The sequence below is a fragment of the Solanum lycopersicum genome, chromosome 10 (genome assembly GCF_036512215.1).
Source record: "Solanum lycopersicum chromosome 10, SLM_r2.1".
NCBI lineage: Eukaryota > Viridiplantae > Streptophyta > Magnoliopsida > Solanales > Solanaceae > Solanum > Solanum lycopersicum.
In genome coordinates, this window is record NC_090809.1 from 45320563 (window position 1) to 45336132 (window position 15570).

Consider the following 15570-nt stretch of genomic DNA (forward strand, 5'->3'; position numbering starts at 1 on the left):
TCGAAGGAGTTCGTGTGAACCCCTGGACCCAAGGTGGGTCCGTCCCTGCCTCTTATGTCTTTGTGGTTCTTTCAAATTGATCAACTACTGTACCACTAGTGTCACAATATAGTGCGATTGATGTTTCAATCAAAGGACCACTCCAAGCTCTTTCAAAAAATTTCTGAGCCAAACAACTTCTTTAGTCCCCTTAGAGGTAGCGGCATATTTAACTTTCATGGTGGAATTAGTAACGCATGATTATGATATTCCTCCAAATTAAACTACATTTATCTTCTCACTAAAACCAACTTGCTTTTCATACTTCTATTTTTGTTGCGAAACTTATTGTCTTTCACAATAATAATTTTTCATACTTCTAATTATATTTGTAACCATTGTAAAGTTGCAATAGTTTTTCAATTAATAAATCAATCACGAACTACTAATAAAATATTTTTTCTCTGATTTCTCTGACTTAAAATCTTCAACCAATTTGTATAACTCTGTTTATTTGCCCCTTCACGTCTTTGTTTTGGTCATCTCTCATTTCTAAATATTATCAATAACAATATTTTGTTTGCTCGCATTTAACAATATTTTGTTTGCTTGCATTTTGTGATCCTGAAGGAATATTGATTGTATTGAAGTCTTAAACTAATAAGGGAATACATGGGAGATATATATAGGAGATATAGGAAGGAGTACTAATCCTAATAGGACTAGGATTAAGGAGTACTAATCCTAATAGGACTAGGATTAGTACACAGTAAATACTAATATTATTTAATACTATCTGTTATTATCCCCCCTCAAGCTGAGCTGAGCGGAAGAGAACGGAAGCTTGGAACTGAAGTAATCGTGTTGTCGGCTCGGGAGAGGCTTGGTGAGAATATCAGCCGGTTGTTCTTCAGTGGGTACATACTGCACAGTCATGGTGCCGGCCCGAACTTCATCGCGAACAAAAAGACAATCGGTATCAACATGCTTCATTCTGGTGTGTAGGACAGAATTCTTGGCAACACAGATGGTTAATTTGTTGTCACAATAGAGAGCAGGAACAGTGTGAGTGGCGTGGAGTTCGCGAAGAATATATGTGACCCACATGGTCTCAGCAACAAGAAGACCAAGGGCGCGGTATTCAGCTTCAGTCGAGGACCGAGAGACCTTGGGTTGTTTTTTGTACACCAGGAGATCAGGTTCGGCCCAAAAAAAACGAGAAACCCCGATGTAGATTTTCTGTCATTTTTATCATTCGCCCAATCTGAATCTAAGAAACCCCGAAGCTCCAAGTCCCCGGGTCGAATGAGTAAACCACGACCAAGAGTGCCAAAAATGTACCTGAGAATGAGTTTTAGACAATGGTAATCATGTTCACTTGGTTGATGCATGCGCTGAGCAAATCGGTTGACAGCAAACTGGATGTCAGGACGGGTAATGGCCAGATACTGTAGAGCCCCAATGAGGCTGCGGAAGTGGGTGATATCGGCAAAGGGGGTGTCAGCTCCATTCGTAGATGAAGAGACTTACATCGGTGTTGGTTGAGTGGTGCATTTTTCCAGTCCAGCTTTCACAGATCTCGAGCATATTTTGATAGATGAAGAAACAAGACGCTGCCTGTCCGAGAAACCTCCATTCCCAGAAAATAATGTAACGGGCCAAGGTCCTTCATTTTGAAGGTATTATGCATAGCTCGAGTGACATCCTGAATGAGAGCTGCAGTAGAGCTTGTAATAATGATATCATCTACATAGACAAGAAGAATGATTGTACCGTGTGCTGAATGTCGAGTAAACAGACTCGTGTCGTGTACGCAACACGTGAAGCCGAGTCCCTGGAGGAACGTTTTTAAACGTGTGTACCAAGCACGGGGGGCTTGCTTGAGCCCATACAGAGACTTCTGGAGTTTGCAAACATGTTGAGGGAAGTGGGGATCAACATAGCCCGGTGGTTACGTCATGTAGATAGTTTCATCAAGCATGCCATGAAGAAAAGCATTGGAAACATCCAACTGATTGATGAGCCAATTGTTGCGCACGGCGAGTGACAGTACCAGGCGAATGGTTTCCTTCCGAATAAAAGGACTGAATGTCTCAGAGTAATCAAGCTCATACTCCTGATTGTAGCCTTTAGCAACCAAACGAGCCTTGTACTTGGAAATACTGCCATCTGCATTGTGTTTAATTTTGTACACCCATTTACAGCCCACTGGGTGCCGCCCATGGGGCTTAGGTACAAGGACCCAAGTTTTCTGATCAGTCAAAGCCTTAAACTCGTCATCCATAGCATAACGCCAATAAGCATTTTTTGAGGCAACAGAGTAGGTTGTTGGTTCACTATCGGGAAGGGGTGTATTTGGTAGTATGGTAGCCTGAAAGGTTTTGGGTTTAAAGATACCGGCTTTGCCACGGGTTTAGATGGGATGAGTATTGGGGGTGGCATGGGTGGTGGTGATTCATGGGTGGCTAGGAAGGACCCAAAACGGATCGGGCTGGAGATGTTGTGGGTATGGGGTGGTTCGGGTTGGTTGTTAGTGTGGGTGGTGGTTGCGGGTGTATTGCGGGTGACGGTCGAAGGGGTGATGAGGGGTGGTTGAGTAGTGGGTGGAGGTGTAGGGGAAGGTGGTGAGGGACCCTGTGAGTATGTTTGAAAAGGTGAAGGACGCCAATGAATGATGTATTTGTGGAGGAGGAAATAGATTCGTAGGAAAACTCATTTTCGACAAATTTGACATGACGAGATATGTAGACTTTATGAGTTTGTGGGTCAAGACAGCAATAACCCTTGGAGGTAGGAAGATAGCCCAAAAAAATACAAGGACGGGATCGGGGTTGTAATTTGTGAGTAATATGAGGGCGTAGCCAAGGGTAGGCAAGACACCCAAAGACGCGGAGGTTGGTATAATTGGGAAGTTCTTGGTAAAGGAGTTGATAGGGTGATTTGTTGGAGAGAGTGTGACTGGGCATTTTGTTAATGAGGTAGTTTGCGGTGGCTAGAGCTTCTACCCAAAAGGAGACAGGGAGATGAGATTGATGTAGAAGAGTAACCACCGTTTCAATGAGATGGCGATGCTTATGCTCAGCCACCCCATTCTGTTCGGGAGTGTATGGACAGGAGGTTTGATGTATAATTCCCAGGGATTGTAGAAACTGGCCAAAGATGTTATAGACATATTTCTTTCCATTGTCACTTCGAAAAAGTTTAACATGAGAATTGGATTGTGTTTTGACCATTTTTTCAAAAGTGACAAAGGTGGTGTATGCCTGTGATTTGTGTTTTAGTGGGTACAACCAAGTGTATTTTGTAAAATCATCCACAAAGCAGATATAATAGCGAAAACCAGCAAATGAAGGAACAGCAGTAGGACCCCATAGGTCAGAATGAATAAGTTGAAAAGGTGCAGTTGTACGCTTTTCAGATAAAGTAAAAGGTAATTTATGAGATTTAGCAATTGAACAGGAGTCACAATTGTTTACATTAATGGAAGAAAAACCTAATTGAGACATTAAAGAATTTATTATTTGAGTAGACGGGTGACCCAGACGACTGTGCCACAACAGACTGTGGCCATCAGCCGAAAGAGCCACCGGAGCCACAGGAACGCTTTCTGAAACTGGGTGGGCAGACGAACTTGTGCCAGGAAGAACGTACAGACCATGCTCACTGGGGCCCTGAAAAATCACCCTCTTGGTAGTATTGTCTAGGATTTGAAAATCATTAGAGGTGAACAAGAGTGAGCAATTATTGTCTTTTGTGAATTGGTGAACTGAAAGGAGATTGGTTTTAATAGAAGGGACGTGGGTAAGGTTACCTAGGTGAAAGATAACGGTGGGGGTTTTAATGGTACCCGTGCCAGTGTGAGAAATATTAAGGGACTCACCGTTGCCAAAAGTAATACCATTGGAGCCATGATATGGATTTGAAGCGTTAAGCTTGGATAGATCAGAAGTAACGTGCATGTTGGCCCCAGTATCCAACAACCATTCAGAGGAAGGGTCGGCTTGAGATGCATAATTGGCACGGTTATCACTATTTCGGCTCTCCTCATACCGAAACCAGCAACGAACAGCAGTGTGTCCTATTTTCTGACAGATTTGACAAATTGGACGATCCCACTCGTAAGTGCCCTGCCCGCCGCTGGAAGATGACTGCACGCCGCTGCCGAAGGAGTGCAGGCTGTTGTTGCTGCCGTGCTGCTGACCGTCGTACGGCGGACGACTACCCTGCCGACCGCGCCCGCGGCCTCTGCTGTTTCTGCCGTAGCTGCCGCAACTCCCCAGCCGGCCGCCACCACGCCCCCCGCGATAGTTCTGGCTTGCGGTGAGGGCAGTGGCCGGCTCCATAATAGCGGCTTCTCGGAGAAGAAGTTTTCTCTCCAGATCCACGTTGATTTCTTCACTTTTTAGCCACGAGGAGAGAGTATCCAGGTCAACGGGCGTTGGACTGATGCGAACTGCCTGTTTAATGGAGGAGTAAGCTGATGGGAGCCCCGGAATGACGCACATGACGAGATATTTTTCGGGAATGATTTCGTTCACGGTGTCGAGGGCTGTGATGATGGTGGAGACCTCGTCTAAATACTCCGCCGTAGTTTTCGTGCCTTTGGTAATTGTGTGGAGACGATCACGCAATTGAAAAATATGAGAGTGGGAAATTGATGCATAGCATGTTGCGAGGGCCATCCACAGGGCTGAAGCAGTTGTGTAGGATCGGACGTGTTTCTGAACCGTGGGAGAGATGACTGCAATCAAACATGATCGGATCTGGCCATCCACGGTTTTCCAGGCGGCATGGGCTGGATTGGTTTTTTCTGATTTGTCTGTGGAGGTGATGACTGTCGGCGGCGGTTCTGTGCTTCCATCGACGTATTTGAGAATGTAATTGGCCTCAAGGGCTGTAAGAACGGTGATTTTCCATGTAGGGTAATTTATGTCTGATAATTTTTCGGGAATCAGGGCATGAAGATGCCTAAGAAGGAGTTTAACGCCAGAAGGAAGTGAATCGAGAGGATCCACCTCGGCTGTCATGGCTGTCGCCACCCAAGAGAAGAGAGGGAACTATCGGTGCCCTAAAGAGAGAAAAAAACCTAGAGAAAAGAAGATCTAGGTTTTCTGGCTCCTGATACCATGAAGGAATATTGATTGTATTGAAGTCTTGAACTAATAAGGGAATACATGGAAGATATATATAGGAGATATAGGAAGGAGTACTAATCCTAATAGGACTAGGATTAAGGAATACTAATCCTAATAGGACTAGGATTAGTACACGGTAAATACTAATATTATTTAATACTATTTATTTAATACTATCTGTTATTAATGACAAAAAAAATAAAAATATATCCATATGGTTATTTAAAAAAAGCTTTATAACAATAAGACTCATTTCAATGATATTAAAACAAATTAATTACTATGAAAATGGATCTAGAGACTATTGTTGTAAAATGAATTTGGACAAATGAACTTAGACATTATTTTAGTGACAATTATTTTTTTTAAAAAAAACATGGCATTCATTTTTTCTTTCAATACTTTTTGTTTACTTTAATTTCTAGTACCTAATGCTTTAACGAAACCTTAAAGAGCTCTGATAAATTGGAGGGATTAAAATAATATATTATTGCTCTTTCAAATCACATTAGTCTGATGATTTGTCGTTAGACAAGAGTTGAAAATCAAAATAAGCCACAAAAATATAAAAGTAATCAAAACAAGTTACTATTTTAGTTTATAAGTAAAATAACCTTAGTGGAAGAAAAAAGTTTCACTATATCTAATAATCTAAACGTTTTACGTTAGTGTCATAACGTTTATTTTTAATATATAACGGATTTTTTTCTTACACTTTATAAAGTGGAGTTTTTTCTTCCACTTTATAAAGTATATCTTTTTATTCCATTTTATAAAGTGGAACTTTTTATTACACTTTATAAGAAGAATATTTTTCACGTCTTGAAGAAGCTTTTTCAGTGTTGTCATATAAATTATATTGATTTTCATATGTCATTAAAACTGAAAAAAATATTTCATTATGTACTTTTATTTTTTTATTCTGAAAAAATTTTCAATCTCTATTTAAGGACGTTTATTTATAGTTGATAGCACCTACAACATAAAGTCTTCTATAATTGTTCATTTCGATCTAAAAAATGTCTTCTACACCTAAAGTTAAAGTTTGATTTTATTTGGATGACGAAATTATACATGACGGAAATACCGTTTATTATAATTGTCCTCCCAAACACAATGCAAAATATCCAATTAATGTCCGATATCATAAATTTATTTCATCAATTTATAAAAAAAAATTGGTATAAACAGTACGGATTATAATTTGATTATAGTTATCATAAGGACAAGTAAATTTAGGAGAGTGAATTATCTATAATGACGAATCGTGGACCGACTTTTTGAGGGTTCCAAATGACTATATAAATCAAATCAAGTTAACAATACTTGAAATCTACGTTAGGAAGGAGCCTAAGATTAGCCAACAATGTTCTCCTTTATCAGTCGATGTTCATTCCTAATTAGAAAATCGTAATAGCATTGATGGATTTTCATAACTCCATCTACTGATTTTTCTAAAATGACACATTATCAAAATATTCTTACCGGCTGATATGATTTTAATTCAAACGAAACTATCAATGGAAGTGATCGGTAATGCTCAATTATTATATTTTGATTATTGTTTGTTGATTTCTTCAATTATTTATTAATTTATATTATTTATTATTCTTATTATTACATATTTTGTAGTGGTTTACCTCAGCAAGATAGGGATATTGCTCCAATTTATGTACTAAATAATTATTTTTGTCAGTCCTCACACTTTCAAATGACGAAAAATGTTGGGACATCCTCAAATTTACATGTCTCGCCTACTTTTGATGCAGATGATTATCGGGATGTCTAACATTTGTTTTTTTTATTTGAGTAAGTTAATTGCTTGAGCCAAATATTTATATATATTTTTACATACATTGGGAAAATATTACACAAGATGAGCCCATTGATCCTGTGAATATCGATGATCGTGACCTTCCTAATTACGGCTCACCTTCAGCTAGTGATAGTGATAATTTGCCTAATGCTGAGGAATCAGGAGATAATGTTCCATTTGAGGCATCATTTAGTTATGATGATTTTTTGACTCCCAATCGATCGCCAAGACTAATGTCCATGAGCCCATTTCGTAATCATGAAATTTCTTATCTTGATCATCTCCCGGATAGTCTAGATATCTTTGGTGATACACATGAACCAGAAGATTTCATGAATGATGCTATTTATATTGAAAAAGACATGTTATTCAATTCAAAGAAGCAGTTGCAAGAGAGTGCTTTGTTATTAAATCAACACAGAGATCATGGCAACTTGTTTGCAGGCGTGTAGAACAAGGATGTCGATTTAGGTTAACTTCTTTTATTGATAAACATACTAACATGAAGAAAGTTGAAAGATACATTAAAGAACATACATGTGATATGGGTAGTGCCTCGAAGGACACTTCAACTTGGATGTTGAGATGATCCTCCGTGTTGATATAGAAAGAACGCCAAGGTACTATTTTATTCCTAGATGATTTTTATTTAATAAGGAAATGTTCTTTTTTATTTATTATTTATATTATTATTAATTTCGGGCTTCCCATCAAAGATTGTCAAACAGTTGTTCTTAAAGCATATGACATTTCAGTAAGTAAAAGAAAAGCCTATCTTGGTTGCAAGCGGGCTTTTGAAAACGTTTATGGTACTTGGGAGGGTTCTTTTGCCTAGTTGCCGAGGTTCATGGAAGCTTTGAAACACTTCAATCCTGAAACAGTAGTCAATTGTGTGTTGATAGTCAAGACACATATTGGTGCAGAAATAGTCAAACAATAACATCCACCATATGGAAAAATTATGAAAGATTTGTTGATATTTTTTCAAAAAAAAATAATCAGATTATGTTTCAACTTAAAGCTAGACAAAAAGATTAATTTTTGTGTACTTTATGACATATATACTTTTATTTTGTCTTATATTTTATGCTATTCTGTCTTTTAATTTGTTTTATTTTATTTTCATATGATTTTGAAGTAGTGTTACTATTAAAACTTTTATAGGATGTGTAAACCTAAAATTTTCTATCAATGAATGTAGATGTCTTCGTAACCAAACTAAATTAAGTCTAAGGTTGAAAGTAAATCAAACCAAAATCACATTCTAAAAAAGATAAAATTTTGCTACAAGTACAAGGCTGCAATCTTACCTATTTTTGCACCTAAAGCAACGAGTATGAGTTGTATGTTGTCGGATTGTGCTACTCCAAAATTTTAATTTGTTTAGCGTGAGACCTCTTCAAACTGTCGGATTGGGATCATCTTCAAAGTGAATTTTTTTTGGAGCCATGAAAAGGAAAGGGAGAGAAGGTGAAGGTGAAGGTGAAGGTGAAAAGGTAACTTTTTATAAAGTGGAATAAAAAGTTTCACTTTATAAAGTGGAAGAAAAATTTCCGTTATATATTAAAAATAAACGTCATGACACTAACGGAAAACGTTTAGAAAATTGGATATAGTGAAACTTTTTTTTTCCACTAAGCTTATTTTAGTTACTTGCTAAAATTGTGACTTATTTTGATTACTTTTATATTTTTGTAGCTTATTTTGGTTCCTAACTCGGTTATGACACACTCATATTAATATTATTTGTGTAATATTTAATTACTAACTAAATTCTAATTTTAATTAGATAAGCGGAGAAATTACTTACATGTGTGGAGAAGTAGGGAAGTGGGTAGGTAAGTTAGTCCAAATACCCATTAAGTCTTCCACTTAACCCAGTATCTCTTCCAACTATCCATTATCTCCACTACTCACCATGATAGAAAGGTGGAAATGATGTTAAACACATTCTATTTATAGGGTTCTCGCTCTGTCATAAAGTTATAGTTTTATCCATCAAAGTTATTCATAAAGTATAAGGCAAGAGAGAGAAACAACTTCTGAAGAATGAAAAGAATGAGACTTTCGCTCAATTCAACTCAAGATTCTTGAAAATCACTATGGCTGGTTCAGGTATGGATTCTTGATTGAACTATAGTTGTAATAGATTTATGTCAAAATCATATAGTTTTAGGATCATGAATAATTGATAGGATTTTTGAACAACTGATTTTTCATAGAACTAATATTTTCTTTATTTAAAAATGGTAATAGGCAGTGTTAAGCGAAATAATTATTCACTTTCATGATGTATTTTATTTTGAAATTATGTATATGAGATTAGTTGATTACCAAAGTGGTCTAATCTTTTAAAGAATAAATTCAAAATAATAATAATTAAACGTATATTCAATTATCCATTATTTTGATGCTTATAACTGATGTAACTTATTGATATATTAAAGTTTTTGGTTGTAAGATATTTACGAATCACCCAAAGGTTGATTATTTCATTTTATAACCATTAAACATTAATGAGATAATTTTGACGTATCGTTAGTGTTATTTTATTGTCCAAAGATAATAAATATTATTGATTGACACATTAAAAATTATTGAATACGTTAAATTCACATATAAGCATCATTATATCTAAAGTTGTATTTTGATGTTTCTCCCAAAGGAGGACATAAATATACATTTAAGAAGAATTTATAAACCATTGTTGAATTTGATAGTAAGTTAAATTTATAACTCAAAGTATTAACAAATGAGTATATTATATTTGCGGCATTTGCTCTTCATTCGCACTCTACCTCTATTACGACCTTTAACAGTCTTAACTTCTCACATTGGACGAACAGATCTAATTTCATCTCGGAGTTTAAGATCTTGATGTTGCACTTTACAATGAGAATTCAACTGCTATTACTGAAACTAGCAGTACTGAAGAAAGATCTCATTAGAAGCAGTGGGATCGATCTAACAGATTAGGCATAATGTTTATGCGAACGAATATTGCGAGCAACATTAAGACTACTCTTCCCAAAATTGAAAATGCAAAAGATTTTCTGAAATTCGTAGAAGAATCCTCTCAAACTATCGATAAGTCTCTTGTTGGGACACTAATGGGTATTTTAACCACCATGAAGTTTGATGGTTTACGTACCATGCATGAGCATGTCATTGAAATGACAAACGTAGCAGCAAGACTTAAGTTTTTGAGAATGGAAGTGGAACAAACATTTCTTGTACAATTCATTATCAACTCATTACCTTCTGAGTATGACTCTTTCCAAATGAACTACAACACTATAAAAGAAAATGAAACGTGCATGAATTGCACAGAATGTTGGTTAGTAATTAACTTTGTAGGGCTCAAGAATCAAAGAACCCACTCCATTAACTTTGTAAGTCATCAAGGAGTTGGAAAGAAAGGAAAGTAACATGCCAAAAGGAAAATAGAGGCACCATAATGTTAATGAGTCCTCCTCTCAAGTACATAAGAAGGAACACAAGAATGATAAGTGTCGTTTCTGTGAAAATTTTGGATACTTTTAGAAAGATTGTCTGAAATTTAAGGCATGGCTCGAAAAGAAAGTTAAGCCTAGTGCTTTTACATGTCTCGAATCAAATCTAACTGAAGTTCCTTACAATACTTGGTGAATTGACTCTGGTTGTACTGTCCATGTTTCTAATACGATGCAAGTATTCCTAACAACACAAATCATAAATCAGAATGAAAGATATGTGTATATAAGGAATAGAGTGAAGGCTCCAGTTAAAATAATAGGAACTTACCATTTGATCCTTGATAATGGGCGCCACTTAGATTTACTTGAAATTTGTTATGCACCTTCTCTTTCGAGAAATTTAGTTTCTTTATCTAAGTTTGATAAGACTAGATACTCTTTTAATTTTGGTAATGGATGTTTTAATTTGCTTAAACATAATTATCTCATTGGTACTGGTATTCTCTATGATAATTTATACTAACTGAATCCTAATAATCTATTTGCCAAACACTCTAAACTCTGCATCATAATATTGGAACCAAACGAAGTATGGTGAATGAACAATATGCTTTCTTGTGGCACAAATATTTAGGTCACATATCCAAAGAAAAATTGGAAAGATTAGTTTGAGAATGAAATTCTTTCAAATTTGAATTTTACAGACCTTAATTGTGTGGATTGTATTAAAGAAAAACAAACAAGACACAAAAATGAAGTAGACACAAGAAGCACACAACTTCTTGAAATTATACACACTGATATATGTGGTCCTTTTGATATTGCATCTTTCAGTAAAGAAAAATATTTTATCATTTTATTGATGATTTTTCACGTTATGAATATATCTATTTGTTGCATGAAAAATGTCAAGCGATAAATGCCTTAGAGGTCTTTATTATTGAGGTTGAAAGACAATTAGATAGAAAGGTGAAAATTATCAGGTCAGATAGATGTGGTGAATATTATGAAAGATATGATGAAAATGGACAACACCCAGGTCCATTTGCTAAATTCCCCGAAAAGCATGACATATATGCTCAATACACAATAGCTAGAACATCACAACAAAATGGTGTAGCAGAAAGGCGTAATTGTACATTAATGGACATGGTTAGGAGTATGTTAAGTAATTCATCTATTCCTCTTTGATTGTGGACATATGCTTTAAGGACTGTCATTTACTTACTTAATAGGGCTCATAGTAAACCAGTTTCAAAGACTCATTTTGAACTATGAACTGGTAGAAAACCTAGTTTAAGGGACCTGCATGTTTGGGTTTGCTTGACAGAAGTTAGAGTTTATAACTCACAAGAAAAGAAACTGGGTTCAAGAACAATCAGGGGTTTCTTCATTGGTTATCCCGACAATTCAAAAGGGTATAAATTTTACTTTCCTAATCACAGTACAAGAATAGTTGAAACTGGAAATGCTTGGTTCATTGAGAATGGTGGAGTTAGTGAGAGTGATGAACCACGTAAAGTGGAAATTAGGCTGGCTTCGACAGATGTAAGAGTGAATCCGATTCTTCAATTCAATTACTTTTCCTAGAAGTTAGGGTGAGGGTTTCTCTACCTTTTACTTCTTTAAAAGATGTTGTTCCTAAAGTTGTTGCACAACCTACCAATCAACAAGAACAACAAATTGATGCTCTTGTTAATCTCAATGAAGAGATAATTGATGAACCTGCAGTAGATGTACAACAAGAAGTAGCATTAAGAAAATCTCAAATACAAAAGAGATCTGCTATTTCTGATGACTATTTGATATATTTACACTAGTCAAAAATTGACTTCGAAATTGATACTAATCCGGTTTAATATTCATAAGCTATTGAAAGTAATAATTTTGGTAGATGTATAAATTATATGAAAGATGAGTTGAAATCTATGGAACAAAATGAAGTATGGACCTTGTTGAATTACAAGAAGGTTGCAAAAGAGTTGGGTGTAAATGGGTCTTTAAGACCAAACGTGACTCAACTTGCAACATCGAACATCACCAGGCCAGACTTATTGCAAAAGGTTTCACTCAAAAAGATGGCATCGACTATAAAGAAACATTTTCACTTCAGAATTATAATGGTTTTAGTAGCTCATTATGACTTAGAGATACATCAAATGGATACAAAAACAGTCATTCTAAATGAAATTTAGAGGAAAAAGTTTATATGAATCAACCTGAAGGATTCTCTTGTAAAGGAAAGGAACACATGGTGTGTAAACTTAAGAAGTCATTATACGGACTTAGACAAGCTTCCCGACAATGGTATCTTAAGTCTAATAAAACTATTTTAAATTTTGGATTAAAGGAAAACACTATTGATTGGTGTATATATCTGAGGGTTAGTGGGAGTAAGTTTATTATGTTAGTCTTATATGTTGATGACATCTTGTTTGCTACTAATGATCTTGGTTTGTTGCATGATACCAAGCGATATTTGTCTAACAACTTTAAAATGAAAGATATGGGAGAGGCATCCTATGTGATTGGGATAGAAGTATCTCGAATAGATCACAAAGATTATTAGGTTTATCTTAGAAAGCATATATTAATAAAGTGTTAGAGATATTTAGAATGGGAAAATGCTCATCAAGTCCCATTCCTATTCATAAAACAGATAAATTTAGTCTCAATCAATGTCCAAAGAATGAATTCACGTAAGTAAATGAATGATATTACTTATGCATCAATAGTTGGGAGTCTAATGTATGCCTAAACATGTACGAGACCAGACATCATTTTCGTTGTTATCAAAGTAATTCAGGCATGGATTACTGGAAAGCTGCAAAGAAAGTGTTGAGATACTTGCAAGGAACTAAAGATCATATGCTCACTTATAGAAGATCTGATCATCTTGATGTGATTGAATATTCAGATTCAGATTTTTTTTGTGTGTGTGAATACACGAAAATTCACATTTGGGTATTTGTTCATATTAGCTGGAGGAGCTATATCATGGAAGAGTGTGAAGCAGTCTGTTATAGTTGTATCCACTATGGAAGCTGAGTTTGTGGCAGGCATTGAGGTCATAGTTCAAGTTAATTGGCTGCGAACCTTATTTCAGGACTTGGGCTAGTCGACAGTATTTCCAAGCGACTGAAAATTTATTGGGATAATACTGCAACAGTCTTCTTCTCTAAAAATAATAAGTATTATAAAGGTGTCAAACATATAGAATTGAAATATTTTTCAGTTAAGGAAGAATTCCAGAAATATAAAGTGGCAATTGAACACATTAGCACCAAACTTATTTGATCCTTTGATGAAAGGATCACCGCCCAAAACATTTGTTGAACATGTTGAAAGAATGGGTCTTATTAGTAGCAATTATGTAAAGATTATATTGTGCTTATGTAGTAGGCACTTTGAGCTCAACTATATATATGTTTCTGTTATTACCTGTTTTCTCTTGTATACGTTATGTTGAGAATGATGATGACATGTTTTGTTTTAAATAAAGACATTCTAAGCATTATGGTGGACCCATTATTTATTTGAAAGGTTGTGTTAGGCAATAGACTAATATTGTAGTGTATGGAAGAGACTATGCCAAAATAAAGTGGTGTACAACCGTCATGACTCATATTAGTTGATTTACTTAATAACAACAAATAATGTTGGATTTAGTATATGTGCATATTGTAATTGAATGTTTATTAAACCAATAAGTAAATGATGTTATGTGTGTCAAGTGGGAGAATGTTAGTTTGATGGGCTACTCACATTAATATTATTTTGATTTAATATTTAATTACTAACTAAATTCTAATTCTAATTGGATAAGTGGAGAAATTACTTACATGTGTGGAGAAGTGGAGAAGTAAAAGTGGGGAAATGGGGAAGTTAGTCCAACTACTCATTAAGTTTTCCACTTTACCCATTACCTCTTCCAACTATCCATTATCTTCACTACTCATCATGATGGAAAGGTAGGAATGATGTTTAAAGGGGTCTCTCTGCCATAAAGTTATAGTGTTATCCATTAAAACTATTCATAAAGTATAAGGCAAGAGAGAAACAATTTCTGTAAAACGAAAAGAATAAGACTTCCGCTTAATTCAAGTCAAGATTCTTGAAAATCACTATGGCTTATTCAGGTATGAATTCTTGACTATCGGCCTATGATTGACATGTCTACTTCTAGTCCATGATATTTATGTAACTTTTATATTTTTTTAAATTAATTTATTATATTTTATTTCTAAAAAATATGTGTTAAAAATAAATCTTAAACATTATTACAATTAATAATTTTAAATATTAAATTTTAAAAGACATAAAAATTTCAATTCAGTCTCAAAATTTTATCAGTGCCACCTAAATTTGAACAGAAGAAGTAATTACATATATTACTTAAAAATGATGTGAAAAACTATAAATCACGAGAATTAAAAACTTAAAATATTTTTAAAATATATATAAAAAATTTAATTGATTCATGAAATTGTATTTATGCCACGTAAATTTAAACATAAAGTGTAATAATATTACTTGAAAATCATGTAAAAATTACTATAAATATTAGTAATTAATAATTTAAATATTTAAAAATCATAATTGTTTTTTTTTGGATGATTCTCCCGAGATAAAAAGAATAACATGTATTGGATCAGTATAAAAAATAATTAAGTAGTATTGCTAATAGATGTTGTTTGGTTGTTGGGGGATAAAATCTTGTATCAAGGAGGGAAGACAAATATAATAAAGTAGTCATATTCCCTAATACATACTTTAAGAGAATAATTCACATAGCAAGCCTTTAAATTTCATAATATAATAGCACGGTTGGAAAATTAAAATTTTGTCACACGAGGCCACCTCATGACCAAACTTATTTAAAACAAAAATCACATATATAGTGCTAATCATGATCAACCATTATTTAGTTTTTTTTTCTTGATCAATTTTAAATATTAAGTAATACTCATTTGTTTTGCTTCAAATTATTGACTAAAAAACATCGGCAGGCCATGAGGACATAATTTTTTCAGATTAATTTCGAGTACTCAATCGGAGGAGTCACCTTTAAAAAAATCATTACTTATTAATCTGAGATATTTAGTAGCAAAAAAGTTTCTTTTTAGTGACAATAATTATTGCTGCAACAAAATTAGTGGCAGTTTAATTAATGTCACCACATTTA